The sequence below is a fragment of the Nicotiana tabacum genome, chromosome 8 (genome assembly GCF_000715075.1).
Source record: "Nicotiana tabacum cultivar K326 chromosome 8, ASM71507v2, whole genome shotgun sequence".
Taxonomy (NCBI): Eukaryota; Viridiplantae; Streptophyta; class Magnoliopsida; order Solanales; family Solanaceae; genus Nicotiana; species Nicotiana tabacum.
In genome coordinates, this window is record NC_134087.1 from 175,300,717 (window position 1) to 175,307,065 (window position 6,349).

Below are 6,349 nucleotides of genomic sequence, written 5' to 3' on the forward strand. Positions count from 1 at the left end.
ACATAAATATTCGCTTCTAATTCTACTCTTATTTATATTTATAGCGATGCCTACCATGTGACATCAGGAAATTATGCAGAGATTGAATGAAGAAGCAGGAGAAGGTACCAGTCAAGTGCCACCTGCACATTATAGGTCAACATGGACTTTAAGATGAGGCTGGAACTCAGGCTTCGGGGACAACACCACCACCCAAGAACGACATAGAGAAGATAATATACCTTCTATTCCTTCTCTAGTTTCTACTGACCAAGATTCAGACATGAGGAGTGCAGTACAATTGTTAACTCGTTTGGTAGCCTCTCAGGCCCAATGTCAGTCCCCTGCCATTTCAGATAAAATAGCCGGTACAAGAGTTCGAGATTTCATAAATTTGGACCCCCGGTATTCACAGGAACAGGTCCAAGCAAAAATCCTCAAAACCTTTTGGATCAAATGCTATAGAATTTATGAGTGATGCATTCCACTGATACTGAGTCTGTGGAACTTGCCTCTTATAGGTTGAGAGATATAGCTGTAGTGTGGTATGAGACTTGGGAACAGTCTAAGGGACCTCTTGCCCCAGCAGTATGTTGGAATGATTTTTATCGAAGCCTTTTTGTAGCAGTATTTGCCCATTGAGCTCCGCCGAGCTAAGCAAGATAGATTCTTACGGTTTGAATAGAGTAACATGAGTGTTCGGGAGTGTAACATGTAATTTAACTCCTTGGACAAGTATGCTTCTTTGATTGCCACAGAGATGAGTGACAAAGTACATCGATTTGTGGGTGGGTTGGGATCACATGTGATTAATGAATGCACCACTGCTTATCTAAGTCCAAACATGGACATTGCTCGTATACAAGCCTATGCTCAGAGCTTAAAAGGGTAGCCCGGTGTACTAAGCTCCCGCTATGCGCGGGATATGGGAAAGGGACGGACCACAAGGATCTATCATACGCAGTCTTACCCTGCATTTTTGCAACGTATGCGCAGAGCTTAGAGGATCAAAAAAGGCAAAGCGAGCTGCCTAAAAGCATGATCGGAGCCAACATAAGGGATCCTGGTCTACAGGTGATATGGGAAAGTCACGAGGTGAGTTTAGGACTCTGTTTTCCCCGCATCCTTCTCATATGGTGGCTAGTGCGACGTCATATTTCTAGGGTCGACATTGTGATTGGATCACCTATTCTGATTAGGGTCAAATTCCTAGAGGGCAGAGCTCACAATACAGTAGGGACCCAAGTAAGATGAGGCCCTCGGTTCCCCATTGTGGCTAATGAGGTAGAAATTATTTCGGGAATTGACGCCAATGTTCAGATTTATGCTACTCTTATGGGCAGCCTGATCATATTATGTGCTTCTGCCCAACGAGAAATGTGGGTGGCATAATACCCCCAACGGGATCCACAATAGTTTCTTCATCGAAAGCCCGTTCTCGTAAGCAAAGGTATGTAGCCGCCAATGGGAAGATGTAGAGGTAGAGGTGGAATGCCAATGTCTAGCCCAGGTGGGCAACAACAGAATTGTATCTATGCGTTGTTAGGCTAGAATTTGGAGTCTTCTCCAAACGTAGTTACAGGTATACTATTTGTGTTTTCTATTAATGTGTATGATTTGATAGATCTAGGTTCTACCCTGACGTATATTACTCTATTTGTTGCTGGTAATTATTGTAAAGTACCTAAATTGCTACGGTAATCCTTTGAGGTATCCACGCCTGTGGTCGAGTCTGTGACAGTTAGACGGGTGTATCGAGGTTGCGATGTGATTATTCATGATCACCATACCTTGGCTGATTTGAGTAAATTAGAAATGATAGAATTCGATGTTATTATGGGAATGGATTGGCTGGTTTATTTTAACTTTCTGAGAAAGCCCGTTGTCGAATGGAAGGGCGACGTTGCAGCACCAAAAAAGAACTTTATTTCTTACCTAAAGACTTGAAAGATGATCACGATGGGATGTTTCTATCATTTGGTGTGGGTGAAATATGTGGAGGCGAAGCCTCCCACTCATTAGTCGGTTCCATTCGTCAGTGAATTTCTCGATGTATTCTCGGATGAGCTCCCAATTATCCCACCCGAGAGGGAGATTGAGTTTGCCATCGATGCGCTACCCGATACGCAGCCGATATCTATTTCTCCATACCGGATAACTTCTGCAGAGCTGAAGGCATTAAAAGAGCAGTTGAAGGACCTCCTTGATAAAGGCTTCAATCGACCCAGTGCTTCCCCGTGGGAAGCCCCAGTGTTATTTGTTCGAAAGAAAGAAGGTTCGTTAAGGATGTGTATTGATTATCGACAACTGAATAAGGTGACCATCAAGAACAAGTATCACCTTCCAAGGATCCATGATTTGATTGATCAATTGCAAGACACTATGTATTTTTCAAAGATCGGCCTCAGATCTGGGTATCATCAGCTAAGGATCAAGGAAAAAAAGGTTCTTAAAATAGCCTTTCGGACCATATATGGCCATTATGAGTTCATAGTCATGTCATTTGGCCTAACCAACACACTAACTACTTTTATGGATCTGATAAATCGGGTATTCAAGATATTTTTGGATTTTTTGTTATCGTATTCATAGATAATATTCTAGTGTATTCTCGATCGGAATCAGATCACACAGAGAACTTACGAAGGGTCATACACGCACTCTGGGATCACAAATTATACGCCAAGTTTTCCAAGTGCGAGTTCTGGTTGGACTCAGTGCCTTTCTTGGGCACATAATGTCCAGCGAGGATATTAAGGTGTATAGTCAAAAGGTTGAAGCATTTAAGAATTAGCCAAGGCCCACAACCCCTACTAAGGTAGGCAACTTCCTAAGCTTGGTCGGTTACTACCGAAGGTTTGTGGAGAATTTCTCATCCATAACTGCTCCACTGACGAAGTTGACGGATAAGGCAGCAAAATTCTAGTGGACTGATGGTTGTGAGAAGAGCTTCCAAGAGTTAAAGGATAGGTTAATCATGACACTAGTGTTGACTCTTCCTGAAGGACCCTAGGGGTACATCATATATTGTGATGCCTCTAGAGTGGGCTTAGGTAGCGTACTGATGCAACATAGGAAAATTATTGCATATGCTTCAAGGCAGCTGAAGAAACATGAGCAAAATTATCCAACCCATGATATGGAACTAGCAGCTATCATTTTCGCTCTAAAGGTATGGTGCCACTATCTATATGGAGTTCATGTTGACATATTCACCGATCACAAGAGCTTATAGTACATATTCAAGCAAAAAGAGTTGAATTTGAGGCAACGGAGGTGGCTCGAGTTGTTAAAAGACTATGATGTAGATATTTTATCCCACCCCGAGAAGGCAAACATAGTAGCATATGCGTTAAGTCGGAAATCCATGGGCAGTCACGATATGTGGAAAATCATAAGTTAGAAATAACTAAAGACTTGCACCGGTTGGCAAACCTAAGTGTACAAACCAATGACAGAAGAGCCACAATACGGAATGCATCCGAGTCCTTGTTAGTAGCCGAAGTAAAGGCATGGAAATTTGATGACCCAACCTTGGTGAAGATAAGAGGGAGCATCCCCTTTTAAAAGAAGTAAGTGTTCAAGTTATCCAGAGATAGGGTCCTTAGATACAAGGATCGACTATGTGTATCTGATATCGAGGGACTCTGAGAGAAGATCATGACGGATATTCACCAATCATGGTATTCCATTCATCCGGGGGTCAACCAAGATGTACTACAATCTTCGACAGCTATACTGGTGGAATGGCATAAAGAGGGACAGTGCCGGATACGTTGCTCGATGTCCAAATTTCCAACAAGTTAAGGTTGAGCACCAGAAAGTGGGAGTGTTGCTGCAAAACATGGAGATTCCAATCTGGAAATGGGAAGTAATCAATATGGACTTCGTTACCGAATTGCCCCGATCATGCCAAAGATCTGATTCCATTTGGGTCATCGTGGATTGCCTTACCAAGTCAGCTCACTTTTTGCCAATTAAGACTACCCTCCCAGCTGAAGATTATGCCAAGCTATACACTAAGGAGTAGTTTGACTTCATGGGGTTCCATTTTCTATCATATCTGACAGAGGTTCTCAGTTCACGACTAACTTCTAGAGATCATAAAAAATGATTCGGCACCAAGATCAACCTTAACATATCTTTCCATCCACAAACAGAAGGTCAAGTCAAGTGCACCATTCAAATGCTCGAGGACATGTTATGAGCCTGTATTTTATATTTCAAGGGGAACTAGGAAGATCATCTACCACCCATTGAATTTGCCTACAACAACAGTTATCTTGCTAGTATTCAAATGGCACCATATGAGGCTCTTTGTGGACCGAAGTGTAGATCTCCTATCAGCTGATTCAAGGCGGGTGAAACAAAGTTACTAGGCCCTGAGTTGGTGCAACGAGCTGTGGAAAAAGTAAAAATAATTTGAGATCGATTATTGACCTCCCAAAGCAGGCAAACATCTTACTCAAATAACCAGCGACGATAGTTGAAGTTCGCGATGGGAGACTAGGTATTCCTAAAGGTGTCACTGATGAAAGGCGTGATGAGGTTTGATAAAAGAGGCAAACTCAACCCTTGATATGTTGGGCCATACCAAATTATTCAGAAGGACAGCTAGGAGGCTTATAAGCTTGAGTTGCCCCCGGAGTTGGAGGAAGTGTATTCGGTGTTCCACATGTCTATGCTCGGCAAATGTTTATGTGATCCATCCCGTATTACCCCAGTTGAAGATATTCAAGTCATAGAAGACCTATCCAATGAAGAAATTCCGGTGGCTATCTTAGACCGTCAAGTTCGTAAGTTGCAAACTAAAGATGTGGCTTCGGTTAAGGTACTTTGGAGGAACAAAAGCAAGGAAGAAATGATGTGGGAAGCTGAAGAAGATATGAAATCTAGGTACCTCTATCTATTCCACACTACGGAAGGCAACAATGAGTCCATCGTGATGGGCCATGATTCAACATTCGAGGACGAATGTTCCAAGGGGGGGATTGTTGTTACACCTCACATATGAAGTTGAAGGAACTATAAAGGCTTTAAGCATAACCAATCATATGGCGATGCGTTACTTGGGGGAAGAGGCAACTGCTTGTGACCAGATTTCGCCAACTGTCTCACCGGGCACGACAACCTAAGCGGGGCGATCCATTTTGCATGAGGACTCGACGGAGACTCCAATGCTTGGTATATATATAAAATGCAGTAAGACTCATTCCCCTTCATTTTTCAGGAGTACCACTCACCATACTTCACCAAAAACACTCTCACATCACCTTTAAAGATTCAAAATAGCTTAAATTAAATCAGAAGACGGTTTTGTTAAGATTTAGCTTGAGAAAACTGAGAAATCATTGCAGTAATATCTGTCATCTGGTGGTGTTAAATTCTGAAGATTCGATAAGGGCAAAGTTAACCACCATAGAAACATAGTTAATTCTTCAAACAAGGTATGTAGGACAACCTCCTTTCTTGGCATGAGTTAGTGTAAGTCACTTCTTCATTCTAAATGATTCCTGTACTGTAAGGTTTGGTAGTTCTAAGCCCTCTCAATGATGTTATCTTGTTCTTGCATGTTCTTGCTGGTAGAATTTCTTTTGAAGTCTAAATTATATCTATTCATTTTACTTTACCGAGCCGCGCTATAGACGGTCGGGTACGACACCTATAGTGCAACAACTGATCAATTGGGTATGATAAGATATGATATGGGACATTATCGAGCCCTTGTGTGACCGAGTATGATGATGTGTGAAGTGAAGTTACCAAGTCCTCTTGAGTCCGGTTATGCCAAGTTCTACTGAGACTGGGTACGGTCGACTCCTCTACAAGGCCGGGTATGGAGTGATGTGCGGTGTGAGGCTACCGGGCCCTTGTGTGGTATGTTGATACCCAATATTTTCCTATATATTTTAAATATGTATAAATACCTTCAAAATAGCATGTATATGCATATATAAGCGTGCACAAAATTTTTATTATTTTTCTCATAATTTGAAAGGTTTAAATTGATTTATTTTCTCCCCTTTTATTCATAAAATCCTCAATAATCATTTATAAAATTATTGTTGTGATAATTTATTTATTTAATTTCTATACTTATGCCAAAATACGGCTAATATAATTTTTATGCATTTTTATAATTACATTTAGTATTTTTAAGCTAAATTGCATATAATTGCAATGTTAGCCCATTTAGTGTATAATTATATCTTATATGGGTAAAATTGGTCCCTATCTTTTTAAAATGTTAATTATGTATTTTAAATCATTTTGGCACCTTAAATTATTTTCCAGAAATTACCTATTATTTTTTATAAATTAAAATAGGGAAAATTGGCTATTTAAATAATAGCCAAATTTTGCTTTCAAT